The 17,331-nt window shown below is 41.3% G+C and overlaps 1 protein-coding gene and 1 long non-coding RNA gene across 5 annotated transcripts in view; one reads left to right on the forward strand and one right to left on the reverse strand.

Moving 5' to 3' along the window:
• Positions 1 to 17,331, forward strand: part of chd9 (chromodomain helicase DNA binding protein 9) — a 459,302-nt gene that overhangs the window by 178,964 nt on the left and 263,007 nt on the right. The window lies entirely within an intron of this gene.
• Positions 1 to 17,331, reverse strand: part of LOC125484933 — a 74,923-nt gene that overhangs the window by 42,447 nt on the left and 15,145 nt on the right. The gene's annotated exons all lie outside the window — the stretch shown is intronic.

Below are 17,331 nucleotides of genomic sequence, written 5' to 3' on the forward strand. Positions count from 1 at the left end.
TCATTTGTTACATACAGTGGAGAGAAGTACGGCTGAGATGCTGATTAAGTTGAAGATGGCCACAATAGATACCTGCAACAGAATTCATCAAGATTCCTGTGCAACCTAGAACACTCTGGAGGCTGTAGCATGTATGAAGTGGAATACCCTGAATCATTTCTCAGTGTTTTTAATCATTGAGTTGAGAAAATCAGGTCTATTCTCATATTGAACAGTAACATATCAGAGTCTGTACCCTGTGACAGTTGGTTACAAACAGCACTCTTTCATCAGTATGAAAACTTGCTGTGTTCCTGATAGTCCCTTCCAAACACCAACAAACAATGCTGCTTCAGACTTGGGCCTAACAGCGTTTGGCAGTGCAGAGAAAGATTACTATCAGCATGTCCACTATTGATATGAATAACAGATCAATCCTCAGAGTCCACAGGAACTATTCCAACCATCTACTTCAACCTCTTATCATTCTTTAGAGCATCTCATTGAAGGGCAAGATTAGGAGCTCAGGTAAGCAAGTTAGTAAGTAGGGATAACAAGGTGTGGAGCTGGATGAACACAGCAGGCCAGGCAGCATCAGGGGAGCAGGAAAGCTGATGTTTCGGGTCTGGACCCTTCTTCAGAAATGGGGGAGGGGAAGGAGGCTCTGAAATAAATAGAGAGAGGGGGAGGCGATGATAGAAGGTAGATAGTGGAGCAGATACGTGGAGAGAAGAAGGACAGGTCAAGGAGGCGGGGATGAAGCTGGTAAAGGTGCGTGTAGATAGAGAGTTGGGATGGGGGTTGGTCAGTGAGGAGGGAGGGGCGGGTAGGTGGGAGGGAAGACGGACAGGTCAAGGAGGTGAGGATGAGGCTAGTAGAGGTGAGGTGAGTGTAGGTAGGAAGTGGGGGTGAGAGTTGGTCAGTGAGGTGGGAGAAGCGGATAGGTGGGAGAAAAGACGGACAGGTCAAGGAGGCGGAGACGGGTGGGGGTGCTGGTCTTGGGATGAGGTCGGGGGTGGGGAGATTTTGAAGCTTGTAAAGTCCACATTGAGACCATCGGGTTGTAGGGTTCCCAGGTGGAATATGAGGTGCTGTTCCTCCAGTTTTTGGGTGGCATCATTGTGGCACTGGAGGAGGCCCAGGATGGACATGTCGTCCAAGGAACGGGAGGGGGAGTTGAAGTGGTTCGCGACTGGGAGGTGTTGTCGTTTGTCATGAACCGAGCGTAGGTGTTCCACAAAGCAGTCTCTGAGCCTCCACTTGGTTTCCCCGATGTAGAGGAGGCCACATCGGGAACAGCAGATGCAATAGAACACATTAGCAGATGTGCAGGTGAATATCTGTCTGATGTGGAAGGTCTTCTTGGGGCCTGGGATGGGAGTGAGGGGGCAGGTGTAGGGGCAGGTGTAGCACCTCCTGCAGTTGCAGGGAAAAGTGCTGGGGGTGGTGGGGCTAGTGGGGAGTGTGGAGCGGACAAGGGAGTAGCAGAGAGAGCGGCTCCGGAAGGCAGATAAGGGTGGGGAGGGAAATGTATCCTTAGTAGTGGGGTCGGATTGCAGGTGGCGGAAAATGATGTGTTGAATCCAGAGGTTGATGGGGTGATCACTGGAGGGACCGCTCTCTCCGCGACTCCCTCGTCCGCTCCACACTCCCCATTAGCCCCACCATCCCCCGCACCTTTCCCTGCAACCGCAGGAAGTGCTACACCTGCCCCTACACCTCCCTTCTCACCTCCATTCCAGGCTCCAAGAAAACCTTCCACATTCAACAGATGTTCACCTGCACATCCGCTAATGTGGTATATTGTATCCGCTGTTCCCAATGTAGCTTCCTCTACATCGGGGAGACCAAGCGGAGGCGTGGAGGCCGCTTTGTGGAACACCTACGTTCGTTTTGTGACAAACGACAACACCTCTCAGTCGCGAACCACTTTAACTCGCATTCCCACTCCTTGGACAACATGTCCATCCGAGGCCTCCTCCAATGCCATAACGATGCCACCCGAAAACTGGATGAACAGCAAACATATTCCGCCTTGGAACCCTACAACCCAATGGTCTCAATGTGGACTTTACAAGCTTCAAATCTCCCCACCCCCGACCTCATCCCAAGACCAGCACCACCCCGTCCCCGCCTCCTTGACCTGTCTGGCTTTTCTCCCACCTAACTGACCAACTCTCATCCCCACTTCCTACCTACACTCACCTCACCTCTACTAGCCTCATCCTCACCTCCTTGACCTGTCCGTCTTCCCTCCCACCTACCCGCCCCTCCCTCCTCACTGACCAACCTCCATCCCAACTCTCTACCTACACGCACCTTTACCAGCTTCATCCCCGCCTCCTTGACCTGTCCTTCTTCTCTCCACGTATCTGCTCCACTATCCACCTTCTATCATCGCCTCCCCCTCTCTCTATTTATTTCGGAGCCCCCTTCCCCTCCGCCATTTCTGAAGAAGGGTCCAGACCCGAAACATCAGCTTTTCTGCTCCTCTGATGCTGCCTGGCCTGCTGTGTTCATCCAGCTCCACACCTTGTTGTCTCAGACTCCAGCATCGGCAGTTCCTACTATCTCTTAGTAACTAGGGAGATAGGCAAAGTATTTAATAATTTACTTTTGAAAAATGTTTCTTACAAGTAAAACTATGTTCTCATTTGGACTTTAAAGCTAATTTTTTTAGAGTGATGCAATGCAATAGACTAAATTATCAGTGTGGAAGCAGGCTATTCAGCCCATCAAGTCCACAACGACCCTCTGAAGAGCATCCCACCCAGAATCAACCTCATCCCAACCCTATCCCTGTAACCCTGCATTTCCCATGGCCAATCCACCGAACCTGCACATCTTTGGATTCAGACATGGGAGAATGTGCAAACTCTACACAGACAGTTGCCTTGGCTGCAATCGAAACCGGGTTTCTGGCACTGTAAGACAGCAGTGCTAACCACTGAGCCACCATGCTATTATTGGATTGTGACAGAGAGTTTTCTATTATTTGGGTCAGCAACCATTGAAAATAAATGTCTTTATTGAGAGGAAGGATAACTTGAGGAAAATATTTTATTTTGCCTTTCTTGCTTTTATTGAAACAACTTGCTGTCTCTTTTCTCCGAAGCAGGCAGGTAGACTTGCTCTCTCTCTCTGTTTCTGCTGGACAATTTCATGATGCAAAGTGAATGGGCAGCATCCTTTTAATTCTATTCTACCTCAAGATGTTGTGGACCTTTTGTATCACAAGTAACAACAATTCACAGCAGTTTGGCTAGACTCTAGGTCCCTAATACATTTTCTAATCACTTGAAACAAGACATCAGTATGACAATCGTCTCCCAATCACAATTTACAGTCCTTTAGACTTCATCACTCTCTCCTCTCTTTTCTTCACGCTATGAATAATAACACCCCGTTTCCTTCCCTTTTCACTCCTCACTCCTTGTACTCCAAACCTTTCTTCCCATCTCTCTCTTCCGACCCCCATCACTCCGATCTCTGCTATTACCTTATTATCTTTCCTCCCACTAATTTTCTCTACTTCCCTTCTCTCCTTGTTAATCCACTCAATTTTCTGACCTCTCTCTGTTCTGCTTCCCACCTCCAGCTTTCCTGTTTGACTCTCTCTTTCTTCTTCCTCTCATAGTTTTGCCTTGCCTTTCTTCTTATCATTCCACCCCATCCTTTGTTCTCTCTCAGAACTTACCTTCTCCAATCTAACCCACTTCCCGTCCATTGTCTTTCTTTCTCACCCTTCCCATCAGGATCTTCTCCATTCACCTGCCACTGTTCTGCTATGACTCTATATTCTTCTCCAACTTGACCTAAGAAGTGCCAATATTCACAGTTTTCAATGTGCAAGATCATGAGACTGACTCTCACATTATAGAAGATTGCATTTCAGATAGCACAACCACGTGTAAAAATATTTTTCATGCTAAACTATTATTACGATAACAACTGTAAATTTAGATGCATTTTAATATTCACAAATTTCCACTGCCAATACAAATTAATAGACAGTTAGTCAAAATGTTCCAAAGAGCTTGTAAAGGGAATAATTGGCCTTCAAGTGACAGGCCATTACAAAATACAATTGCTTCTTAAGAACTAAACAATGCATTTTGCATTATTGAGGAGCATCTCATTCAACTTATTATGCGCAATTGTGCGGCATAACAATTTTTTTCTCAATTTAGGAAATATAAGATTGGCTTCAATTTCTATTTCTCACCACTCTCATGATCTTTGACACTCATTCAATGGGAAGGATGAGAAAGGAAGACAATGGACAGGAAGCTGGTTAGAATGGAGAAGATCCAGCTCTAATTTTAAAAACCTTTCTGAAAATAAACAAAAGCAAAATATTGTGAATGCTAAAACTCTGAAATGAGAGACAGAAAATACTCAGGCTAGAATGCAGCTCTGAAGACAGGTGGTGTTCAGGTGATCATATAACAATGAGATATAGGAGCAGAACTAGGCCATTCGGCCCACTGAATCTGCTCTGCTATTTGATCACAGCTGATTTGTTTCTCAACTCTATTTTCCTGCCTTCTCCTGTAACATTAGATCTCCTTACTAATCAAGATCCTGTCTCTGTCTTAAATACACACAATGACTTGGTCTTCTGCCACTATCCTGAGCTGTCCGAGTCCTTCTGCAGCCTCCCCACTTGGTCAAAACTATCTGTCCCTCCACCTATCTTTGTGTCGTCTGCAAACTTGACAACAATGCCATCAGTTCTGTCATCCAGATCATTAATGGAGAACGTGATTGGTTGGGGCCCAACACTGACCCTGAACCATTAATTCTGTTTCTCACTCCACGAATACTGCTTGGGTGTTCTGACATTATTTGCTTTCATTTCTGAAGAAGTTTCCCTCAAAATGTCATTAATTTTTGGAATTCTCTGTGCCACATTGTGGTGGAGGTTGTGTCTTTAAACATATTCAAGGCTGAGCCAGATAAAGTTTTGATCTGCAAGGCAGTTAATTGTGGTGGGAGGGTGGCACTTGCTCTGGAAAGAAAGTGAAGCTAAGGCTACAAACCAGATCAGTAAATGATCTAATTGAATGGTATAGCTGGCAGGAAAGGTCAAATGGCCTAACCCTGCCCTGTTGCTTATATTCTTATAAAAGCTGGAAACAGTCCAATTGAGAGAGGCTGAGGAGTTCATGTATGTGGTTAATTAAAATACCACAAACATATTTAGGAAACAATCACATAGACTGAAGGAATGCTGACCATTATATCTAGAGAATTGAAATAGAAGATTGCAGCAATCACTTTATAATCATGCTCTACAAAACCCTGTTTAGACTGAACCTGTCTGCTGTATTCTTCTGGGGAGCACATTTTTGGAAGAACATATTGACAGGTACAATGACAACAATATTTGTACTCCAACCTTTGTGACGGATCTTTACACAAATTAGCGTTACATTCCCTGGAACTTAAAATTAAAGCATATGTTGATTGTGTTCTCATAAATGTCTTGAAAACTTCAAAGGATAGATGAAGAGAAATTACATCCAGGAGTTGGACGTTCTAGGATCTAGGTACAGTCTAAAAATTACAGCTGGGCCATTCTTATGAAAAACCTCAACATGAAAAGGGTGGTAGAATTTTAGACACCCTTCCACCAATGGTAATGGATGCTAAACCAATTTGTTGCGTTTAAATCTCAGATTGAAAGATTTCTTCACCAAAAGTATTAAGAGACATATGGCATAGGCAGGTATATGCAATTAGTTTGCAGAACATATGATCGCATTGACTGGTGGACTAAGTTTTAGGAGGTCAGTGGCCTAACACTGTTCCTATATAAAGAAACCATGGAAACCAAGTGACCAACAAGGTGGATTAAGCAACAGAATAGTACCATCTAAGCAACCAAAATTTACATCAATATTTAGTGGGTTTTGGTTTCAGTTTTATGCAATGTACAAAAGAAAAGCTGAGTGGAGAGAAAATAGAGTACTTCATGTCTGAAACATGTCAATATATGGAAGAGTTCAAAAATGGCTAAATTTCTCTTGTTAATCCTTACATAGTTTTGAGTAACTGGAAGTCTTTTGCATTTTACTTTTTTGTGCTTAAGAAACACAAAAAAACGGTGCATTCATTCATTCTTTTAGCAAGATTTGGGTTCTACATTTTTTTGACGCTCTTGACGATAGACTGTTGTGGATTTCAGTTCCATATATTTGGTCTTATGCCATTATTACATTATGGATTATCTATTCTGGTTGCTTTGTCCTAGAGGCTGTTTGATATGTAAATTGCAATAACTTGGCAACATACATCTAAAGAGCAGGTGCTTTACTTAGTCCTTGATTTATTGTGCCTTTATTATTACTAGACAGCTTAAAAAACATAGTTAACCATTTGTTACAAGTACACAGATCCCTTTAGGCATTTCACATCAGATGATGTCAGCTTATTCTGTCATAGCATGCTTCATAAAATCTCAGCATCTACTAAGCAATTTTTCATGAAGCATTCCAAATATTCAGAACAAACTGAAAAGAAATTTAGAGCATTTTTTGTGATGGTTCTTTATAATGCAGGATAAAGTAAGGCATTGATTCTTAGTTTGGCTTTGCAGCAATACTAATTGGGAAGTGTGTGCTATTTTGAACTATTCTATATTCTTTAGGCTTGTATACTTGAAATTGGGTCAATGGACAATACAAGTTAAATATCTTTGGGATAAATATAATCACCATACCATTAAGATTCTATTGATACTCCTTAAAACAGCATATAAATTCTTTGCAGTCATTTCCAATGTTAGCTGTCCATTACATTTTGCCAAACTATAGATCACCAAAACAAGTTTAGAAACGACTAATTCAATTCGTAGTTTTTTTAAAGTTGGTGGCTGAAAGCATGATTTTGTGAACTATTGACATCCTGTGCTTTAGAATCATAACCTAGGGTCAAAGAGCAGAGGTTAGTTTTATATGAAATTTGCATTTTTGTTTTTATTTTTTACTAATAAAAGCCAATATATTTGAAATAAATCATATTGGAAAAGCAATCTTCTGCAGGTAATCTGCTTTTGCCCTCTTCACTTCAAAAATTTGAACCATGGGACACTGCAGCATTTATTTTTAAAATGTTTCCTTTGAAGCAAAAAAAATTAAATGAATCCTCCTGTAATATTCTCAATGGACTGCAGCAATAAATAACTTTACATACATTATGCATATTGTGGAACACCTGTGTCTTACAGTGTAAAATCAGCAAATTTTTAATGATTAATTACCTTTAACATTGATTAAAAGACAAAGCTTGGGATGGTAGGCAAGGGTGCTTCAGCTACTTCACAGTAAAACCTGCTACCCTGAATTCATTGAAGGCTGTTTCGAAATCATGGGATAAGTGTTTATTGTTCTGGTAAATCTACCGCATAAAGACGTGAGACTGCAGAGCAAGCATCTGTGAACCTCTAGACCAGGAGTCCCAGGTTCAGGTCCCACCTGCTCCAGAAGGGTATAATGAAATCTCTCGACAGGTTGATGAAAAATATCTTACAGAAACTTGTGGCCATGAATGCCAGTCCTCACATTCCAAGAACACAATTTAATGATTATTACCAGTGAAATGAGATAAAATAATAAAATCCAACATTATGATGCATCACAAAATCATGGTAATGGTTTCAAATGTACATAATCAAGAAATCCAAGTTATCGACATCACACTACCATGAATTGAATGGAAATGGTAGCATAAATGTTGTTATGCATAGTTGTGACATGGCAGCTAGATAATTTAAGATCAAGTTTCAAATTCTGTTCATGGAACGTGGGCATCGCTGGATGGACCAGCATTTATTGCCCATCCCCTATTGTCCAGAGGACATCTAAGAGTCAACCACATCACTGTGGGTCTGAAATCACATGTGGGCCAGACCAGATAAAGATGGCAGATTTCCTTCCTTAAAAAGGACATTTACAACAGTAGACAATGATCACGTGGTCACCATTAAACCAACTCTTATCTTAGATTTTAATTAATTTAAATTTCGCAATCTGCCATGATTGGATCTGAACCCATGTGCCCAGAAAATTAGCATGGGGTTCTAGATCACAAATCCAGTCACATCATCAATCCAATTACCACTATGCCACCAACTCCCCTTAATATAAAGTTCCAGATTTTTATAATACCACTTTGGGAATCCCTCTCCTACAAGCGCGATAGAATCAGAGGTGATGCAACAGTGATATACAGTCAGCAGGAAATGGCTCTGGGTGCTGTCAGCACTGATTCTGGATCCAATGAGATTTCATCTCATCAGGGTAAACAATAGACAGTGCTGATTCACACAAAAATCAGTAATCATCCATAGCTGAACGCCACTCACAAGCAATACTGAAGGTAAGATAGGCGCATTTCTGGGTTGGGGATTCCGATGTCAATCAATCAAAAATCATTTGGGAACAGAATTATGGAGAAGGTTGCTCACATCCTGAAGGACATAAATACTAGAGAACCAAAAAAAATCTACTTGCCCTTGCCAACCTACTTATCACAGATATCCAGGACCACTATTATTGGTAGGAGTGATCACTGCATGTTCTTTGTTGAGAAAAAGTTCTGTTTTCACACTGAGCACACCCTCCAACATGTTGTTTGGAACTACCAAATTGCTAGGTGGGATAGATTCAGAAGCTCAAATCTGGCTGTCCATAAGGCTCTGTTGGCTAATAGCTGCAGGAGAAATTGTACTCCACCACAAATTGCAACTTTTTGGCACAACATATCTCTCGATTTACTACTGCCATCAAGCCAGGGATGAATCCCAGTTCATTAAGTAAGACAGACAGATATGCTGGAATAATGACAGACACAAAAAATAAATTAGGTGTCACCCTAGAGAAGCTACAACAAATGACTATATGTACTAAATAGCAGAAGCTGCACGCAATATTTCTAAGGTGAGAGGAGAAAGATTTTAAAAAAGATATAAGGGGCATTTTCTTTTCCATAGAGAGTGCTTTGTATGTGGAATGAACTTCCAGCGGAAGTGGTGGATGTAGATACAATTACAACATTTAAAAATTATTTAAATAATCACATGAATAAGAAATGCTTGGAGGGATATGGGCCAAGCACAGGTAGGTGGCTGGTTTAGTTTGGGATTATGGTCGGCATGGACTGGTTGGACCGAAGGGTCTATTTCTGTGATGCATGACTGTATGACTCTATGACTATAGATATAGCTAAATGATTCCACAGCCATCACTTCGTATGAAAACTCTACAGTCATAAATAGAGATAGACAATAAAAACTCATAAAAGAAGGAATCTTCATCAAAATTCCCAACCTCATTTATGCTGGAGCCTGGCACCTAAACTCTAGGTTGCATTACTTGCAAACATCTTCAGGCATAAAAGTGCCAAGTGGATGATCCATCTCACTTCCTCATGAGGTCCGCGGCATAACAGCTGCCAGTCTTCAGCAAATTCTCAAGCAATAGCTGAACATACAGAAAATAGCAAAGCAGTGGGCCCTGACAAAATCTTGGCAGAAGTACCAACACTTATACCGCTGGAGATGCGAACAAAATAATTCCAGTACAGCTATAAAACTGGTATCTGCTGAAAACATGGCAACTTCCAAGACATGCCTTGTCTATAAAGCAGGACAGATCCAATCCGTTGAATTACTGCCTCATCAGTCCACTCTGTCACCAGCATCTCTTGATAGCATTGCATATAAAGCAGTAAACTGCTGACTGATACTCAGTTTGGGTTCCGCCAGGGCCACCTACACCATACCCCAAACATGAAGAAAAGAGCTGAATTCTAAAAGGTGAGATGACTGTGACCTGCCTTGACATCAAGACAGGTTTTGAAAAGTGTGATAGCACGCGTTCTTAGTTAGACTGTAGTAAATGGGAATTGGGGAAATCTTTCCACTCGCTGAACTTATCGTTCATACAAAGGAAGATGGTCATGACTGCTTTATCAACGACCTTCCATCTATCATAAAGCCAGAAGTGGGGACATTTGTTAGTGATTGCACATTTTTTAGTTTCATTCAAAATTGCTAAATAATGAAGCAGTTCAGTCCACATTCAGCATGACCTAGACAGTATTCAAACATTAACTGATAAGTGGTCAGTAACTTTAACACCACACAAGTGCCAGACAATAATTAAATCTAATAATATTTAACCATTTCCCTTGATATTGTGTCCTGAGGAAGGGTCACTCAAACTGAAACGTTAACTCTGATTTCTCTCCACAGATGCTGCCAGACCTGCTCAACTTATCCAGCAATTTCTGTTTTGTTCCTTGATACTCAATGGCATTACCACTGTTGAATCCCCAACGAGCAACATTTTGTGGGAACACCATTGGGCCAATACTAAATTAGACTAGCCACAGAAATAGTATGACAATAAAAATAGAACAGAGCTGTGTATTCCACAGTGAATGACTCATCTCCTGATTCCCCAAGTCTTTCCACCATTTCCAAGACACACCAAGAATATAATGGAATAAACCTCACTTGCCAGGATGAGTTCAACTCCAGCAACACTCAAGGAGTTTGATGGCATTCAGGACCAAGAAGTCTAATTCATTGGCATATGATCTACTATGTTAAACATTCACCAAGTTCACCACCAGCACCCCTTTGATGCAATATATATTATCTTCAAGATGTGCTGCAGCAACTCACCAAGACTTCTTCGATAGCACCTTCCAAATCTAGGACCCTGACTGCCAAGTAGCACAAGGATAACTGGTACCTGGAAACACTATCATCTGCAAATTCAAGATATACACTATCCTGAGTTGGAAAAATTTTGCTGTTTCTTCATCATTGCTGAGCCAAAATCCTGGAATTGCTGACTTGACAGCACTGTGGGTGTACCCACAACAGAAAAATTACACTGGTTCAGGAAGGCAGATCACCACCACTTCTCACACGTTACAGGTGTTGGACCTGCAATGACATCCCATGAGAGTGTGAAAAAACAGTCTTAAGGGGATATATTTCAACTAACATAAGTCACTGTTTACATGAATGCATGAGAAAAAGGCAGAAACCAGATTATGTTGCAGTAGGGATTCTGAGCCCGGGGCTCATCTGGTCCATCCACTTTTCATTTCTTTTCTTTCTTTTTCTTCTTTAGTCTTTCTTTTCTTTTCCATTTTACTTACCTCTTGTTGAAGAGCTCGGTCATGGCGACAGCATTGGCAGTGCATAGGTGCAGGGTGGACTTGTGGCAATTGGCGAGTGGGCCCAGCACAGACTCATAGCGGCAGGAGAGGTGAGTTTGGGTTCCTGGCAACTTCTACGTTGATGGGGCGGTCCTAGCGCCAAATCGTGGCTGCTACAGCAGAGGTAAGTATGGGTTTCTAGTGGCATCTGTGTCCAGCACAGATTCATGAAGGCAGGCAGTGGGGTTGGGCCATGTACAAGATTGTGTGGCATCAGCGGCAGCTGCAGCGGCAAGGTGAGCCTGAAGCAGAATCATGACAAAAGAGTCGAGTTTGTGCCTTTGCCGTAGCTGGCAGCATTAGAGGTGTCTGCATTGATGAGGTCCAGCGAGGACTCAGTGGCGGGGGCTTCAGTGAAGGCGAGCTGGCGCTGAAAAGTAGTGACTTTTGTTCCAGCAGTGGCAGCGCAGTGAAGGGGAGTCATGCCTGGCTACTAGGCTCATGGCCCATGGCAGAGCACTTAAGGACTGTAAAGTTGAACACTTTTTCTTCATTTCTTTATTCTTCTGCCTTGAAATTCTATGTTTTGGTTTACTTTTCTGTGTTTAAACATGGTGTCAGAGAGTGGCAACACTGTACAATGTTTTTCACTATTTTGTAACTAAATACACACGACAATAAATAAATCAAATTAAATCAATTAAGTGGCGTGAACTGGTAGCATTTTACAATGTTTAAGTATTTTGCAAAAGCATTATTTATTTAGTTAATGCACCGTAAATGACTAAAGGCAGAGGGATTGTCAGTTTACAAAATATTATTTTGCAATTACTACAAAACACTAAATGCATTGCTATGATAATATTATTGCTTGTTTAAGAGCAAATTAAAAGCAAAAGCAGCATATAATAACAGACTCCAAAGACTCTCATGAGATGCTGCTTTCTCTTCAACCAGGCAGTTTCTAGGTCCGAAACGTCAGCTTTCCTGCTCCTCTGATGCTGCTTGGCCTGCTGTGTTCATCCAGCTCTACACCTTGTTATCTCAGTTTTATTCAGCACTTTTTTTGTAACTAAACAGGTTTGGGAACCAAACGATTGTGTTGATTCTTAATATATCATTTTATCATTTTAAATTAAGTTCAATATTTTAAATCCTTGAGAAGACCCTTGACAATATGCTTGGTAGTATCCTTTAGCAAGAGAGTAATAACATTTGTTCATGGTGAATTGGAAATTCACGACACCAAAGGTGGTAAATCAGAAGATATCAAATGGATTATGGTCGAATTCTATATTTCTATAGAGTTTCTATAGAAATAAGTAGGAGAGATATTGCATTTTCACTGGATCCTTAGTTGGTTATATCGGTATTCACATGCTCAAAAAATGGACTTGCACATCAAATTTCTAAACGAAGTTGAACAGGAACATCACAAAAGCATAAAAATTGATGAAAGTGGGCATTGATAGCAAGGAGATAGGTACGTGCAGACAAAAGCTGTATTCTCACAAAAGATGACAGGAAGAAGAATTGAAAATGTCTAACAAATGCCCAATTATACAATTCTGATCTTAATCATTGAAAATGTTTTATGAGTGGATATTGTTGAATAACGTGGGGTAGAATTGAAGAGAGGCTCAGCTGGACCTGGTATTTATATTATTTGGAGATTTAGATGAGAGGCTAGGAATTCTACAGAGGGTGCTTCACCTCATGACCCTCCACAATCTGTGCACAAGATATGATGTGGTGCAAAAGCATCACTCTTGAGTCTGCATAAGTCAAGTCAGCTAAGATTTAATTGAAGCATATGCAAGGGAGAAGTTCAGTTAGGTTCTACAGAAGGGATGCATTCTTTAACAGGCATAATTCCTATCTGTTCCACCTGATATATCAACAGTCTCAGAAAATACAGAGACTGGCCAACAAAACCACAATGGATGTAACAGCCACTGCCACCCTTCTTACACCTCCACCAGTTATACTTACTACATTTTTACTACCTTCTCTTCATTACTAGTCAAGCCCATTTCTGAAGAAGGGTCCCAACATGAAATGTCAGCTTTCCTGCTCCTCTGATCCTGCCTGGCCTGCTGTGTTCCTCCAGCTCCACACTGTGTTATAGCTAAGTCCTGCAGTATGCTAGCCACACCTTTGGCCAGGCTTATCTATACCCAGCCACTTGTAATTAATTCAGAGATAGTAGGAACTGCAGATGCTGGAGAATCTGAGATAACAAGGTGCAGAACTGGATGAACACAGCAGGCCAAGCAGCATCATAGGAGCAGGAAGGCTGACGTTTCAGGCCTAGACCCTTCATCAGAAATTAATTGACAGCTTTGCTGTTGCTAGAATCTTTGTTTGCTGTTCCCTGTGACACACTTGTTGGAGCGTCATCAATACGTAAATAAACTATACCACCATAGACTAAGTAATTAGTAGGAACCCTGCTGAGAAGATGAAAGTCCTCCACAGTAAAAAGGTTACTAATCTCTAAGCAGAAAGCGTGATCCACTTTCTGCTTAGATCCACTCTAATCCTCCACAGAGGAACTTCATGCAATCTGTCAAAAAGCACCACGGCATAAGGGAAGCTTGGACTGCCTTAATGGCCTTTTCAAGTGGACTGACCCACATCATTATAGCACAAACATTATTGATGGGTTTCAGGGTATTGCAGGATTAAATAATGGAATTCTCCACTTCAGCCGTAATTCAGGAATTGAAAAGGAGGGAGGAACAAGATAATTACCAGGGAAGACATACTGAGTAAATTGTTGGAAATGTGAGTTGACAAGTCCCCAGCTCCTGATGGATTTTGTCCTGGGGTCTTAAAATTAGCAGCCAGTGAGACAGTTGATGTATTTTTTTTAAATCAAACTGTTCAGAGATGTTATTTTACACCTTTGGAGCAGTTGGGACTTGAACCTGGGCAATGTGGCTCATAGGTAGGGATACTACCACTACAGCAGAAGAGACCGATATGTTGGTTTTAGTTTCTGAAAGCTCATTAGATTCAGGAAGGTTTCTTTGGATTAGCCATTTTCTCATATGAATCCTTTATTCAAATGAGGTAGATAGCAGGCAACTACAGACCAGTTAGCTTAACAACTGCCGTGGGAAAATGTTCAAAATTATTATTAAAGACATTATAACTGTGCACATCAGGCAAAGCCAGCATGGTTTTGTCAGAGGGAAATCATATTTAACTAACTAATTGGAGTTCTCTAAAAAAGTAACTCCTGTACTTAGATTTCCAGAAAGCATTTAGTAAGGTGTCACATCAAAATGTTATTGTAGAAAATATAAGCTTAGGGTATGGGGTAACATATTGACATGGATATAAGATTGATCGGCTAACAGAAAGCAGAATATAGGACTTAATGGGTATTTTTCAGGCTGGCAGTACGTCATGAGAAGCATGCTATAGGGTCAGCGTCAGGGCCTTAACTCTTCACAATTTATATGAGTGATTTGAATGAAGGAACCAAAGGTACAGTAGCTACATTTGGCTGATGTCACAAAGATATTTAGGAAAGTCAGTTACAAAGAGGAAATAAAGTGCCTACAAAAGGATAGAGATGGATCAATTGAGTAGACAAAGGTCTGGCAAATGGAGTGCAATGTGGGAAGTTGTGAAATTATCCATCTTGGCAGAAAGAATAATAAAGCATATTATCTAACCGTAGGTTCTGCAATGCAGGAAGATTTTGGTGTTATCAGGGACAAATTATACATTGTTAGTAAACAGGTACAGCAAGTAATCAGGAAAACTAATAGAATGTTATTTTTTTTTCCTTTAATCATTCACAGGATGAGGGCGATGCTGACGAGGCAAGCATTTATTGCCCATCCCTAATTGCCCAGAGGGCAGTTAAGAGTCAACCACATTGCTGTGGATCTGGAGTCACATGTAGGCCAGGCCAGGTTAGGATGGCAGTTTTGTTCCCTAAAGAACATTTGTGAACCATATGGGTTTTTCCGACAATCAGCAATGGATTCATGGTCATCATTAGGTTCTTAATTCCAGATATTTATGGAATTCAAATTCTACCATCTGCCATGGTGGGATTCAAACCCAGGTCCCCAGAATTTTATCTGGGTCTCTGGATTAACAGACCAGTGATAATACCACTAGGCCATTTCCTCCCATTGTGTTTGATTGAAAGGGGAATTTACTGCAAGAAGTGCCTTTATTGGTCAGTGCTTTGACTATAGGAGTTAGGAGGTCATGTTGCAGCTGTACAGGACATTAGTGAGACCACTTTTGGAATACTGCATTCAATTCTGGTGTCCTTGCTATCGGAAGGACGTTGTGAAACTTGTAAGAGTTCACAAAAAGTTTACAAGAATTTTGCCAGGATTGGAGGATTTGAGCTATAGGGTGAGGCTGAATAGACTGGGGCTATTTTCCCGGAAGCATTGGAGGCTGAGGTTTATAAAATCATGAGGGGCATGTATAGGGTGAATAACCAAGGTCTTTTCCCCAGGGTAGCAATGTCCAAAACTAGAGGGCATAGGTTTAAGGTGAGAGGAGAAAGATTTAAAAGGGACCTAAAGGGCAACTTTTCCATGCAGAGGGTGGTGCGTGTATGGAATGAGTTGCCAGAGGAAGTGGTGGAGGCTGGTACAATAACAACATTTAAAAGGCGTCTCGATGGGTATATGACTAGGAAGGGTTTAGAGGGAGATGGACCAAATGCTGGCAAATGGACTGGATTTATATAGGATATCTGGTCAGCATGGACCAGTTGGACTGAAGGGTCTGTTTCCGTGCTGTACATCTCTATAACTCTATGACTCTATTGTTACATTTGTTGAATAATATCGCCAAATCCTTCCTTGGTCAAGTAGCACATCATTCCAGGAAGAAATCACAACTATCAAGATTTAAGACCACCAAGCAATTTAATGTTAACCCGACTGATATTAGTACTCATCCTTCTTCAGTACAGGTTGGGGATTCGATAGAATACTCTTGACTTGGCTGAATGAGTACAGCTCTAACGACACTCAGAAGCTTAACAAAATCCGAGATAAAAAAGCCCATTTGATCAGCATCTCATCCATCAGTTTAACAGTTCAGTGCCTGCAGCACCTAGACACAGAGGTGTTAATGTGTATCTGCTACAAGATTCACTGCAGCAAATCATTAAGTTGCTTTCAACAGCACCTTCTAAACCCATGAATTCCACCTCCTTGAAAGGCAATCACAAGGAAACTTTGCCACCTGCAAGCTTCCCTCCAAACCTCACACTATCTTGACTTCACCACTGGATTAAAAAAGCATTGGAACTCCCTAACTAAGAGCTGTGGGTGTGCCCTACACCTAATGGATTGCAATAGTTCAATAACTGCTCATCATTACCTTCATCTTCTTGAGGATAGCTGAAAGTGAGAAACAACTGCTGGCCTTTCCATCATATGAGATATTTCTTTTAAACCATGGGAACAATGACTGTAAAACTATACCAGATGTAAAGAAGGACTAGAACAAAGATTATGCACAGAAACATACACAAAGTTAAATGGGAAAGCAGAGATGATTTCATAAGAGAAGTGATATTTGACTGAGACGACAGAATGCCTACTCCATGTAATCAAAGAACTGAAAGACAAGTTGCGAGACACAATGCCCAAATGAATAGCTGAGGCAGAAGAAAAAGCAAAGTAGAAAGAGGCACACAAAAAATAATTGGCAAAGCAGAGCAGATATCAACTAGGAAAAGAAAGTATGAAAACTGTAGCTTGGATACAGACTGCCCGCAGTGTTCAGAGGTCTAAAGTGCATTAATCTTCCTTCTCCCTTCCTATCTCTCCAAGAAAACAAGTATAGCTGCAAAGAACCAGCATTTCCTGTCAGGGAGAAAATGGAACTATAATTAGGATGTTCTCCTATAGCTGTGGGCCATGGTGTGACCACATTTGGCTGTACTATATACAACTTCGGTCTCCTTATTTAATAAAGGATATAATTGCATCAGAAGCAGTTTAAAGAAGGTTCACTCAACTCATTCCTGGGATGAACAGCTTAATTTATAAAGTCAGGTTGACAGGTTGGGCCTTTCCCATTGGTGGTTAGAAAAACGAGTGGTGATCCTACTGAATCACATAATATTAAATGGATTTGACATGGTGAACTCAAATGCTGTTTCCCCTTGTAGGACAGAAT

This window comes from Rhincodon typus, chromosome 15 (genome assembly GCF_021869965.1).
Source record: "Rhincodon typus isolate 14 chromosome 15, sRhiTyp1.1, whole genome shotgun sequence".
Taxonomy (NCBI): domain Eukaryota; kingdom Metazoa; phylum Chordata; class Chondrichthyes; order Orectolobiformes; family Rhincodontidae; genus Rhincodon; species Rhincodon typus.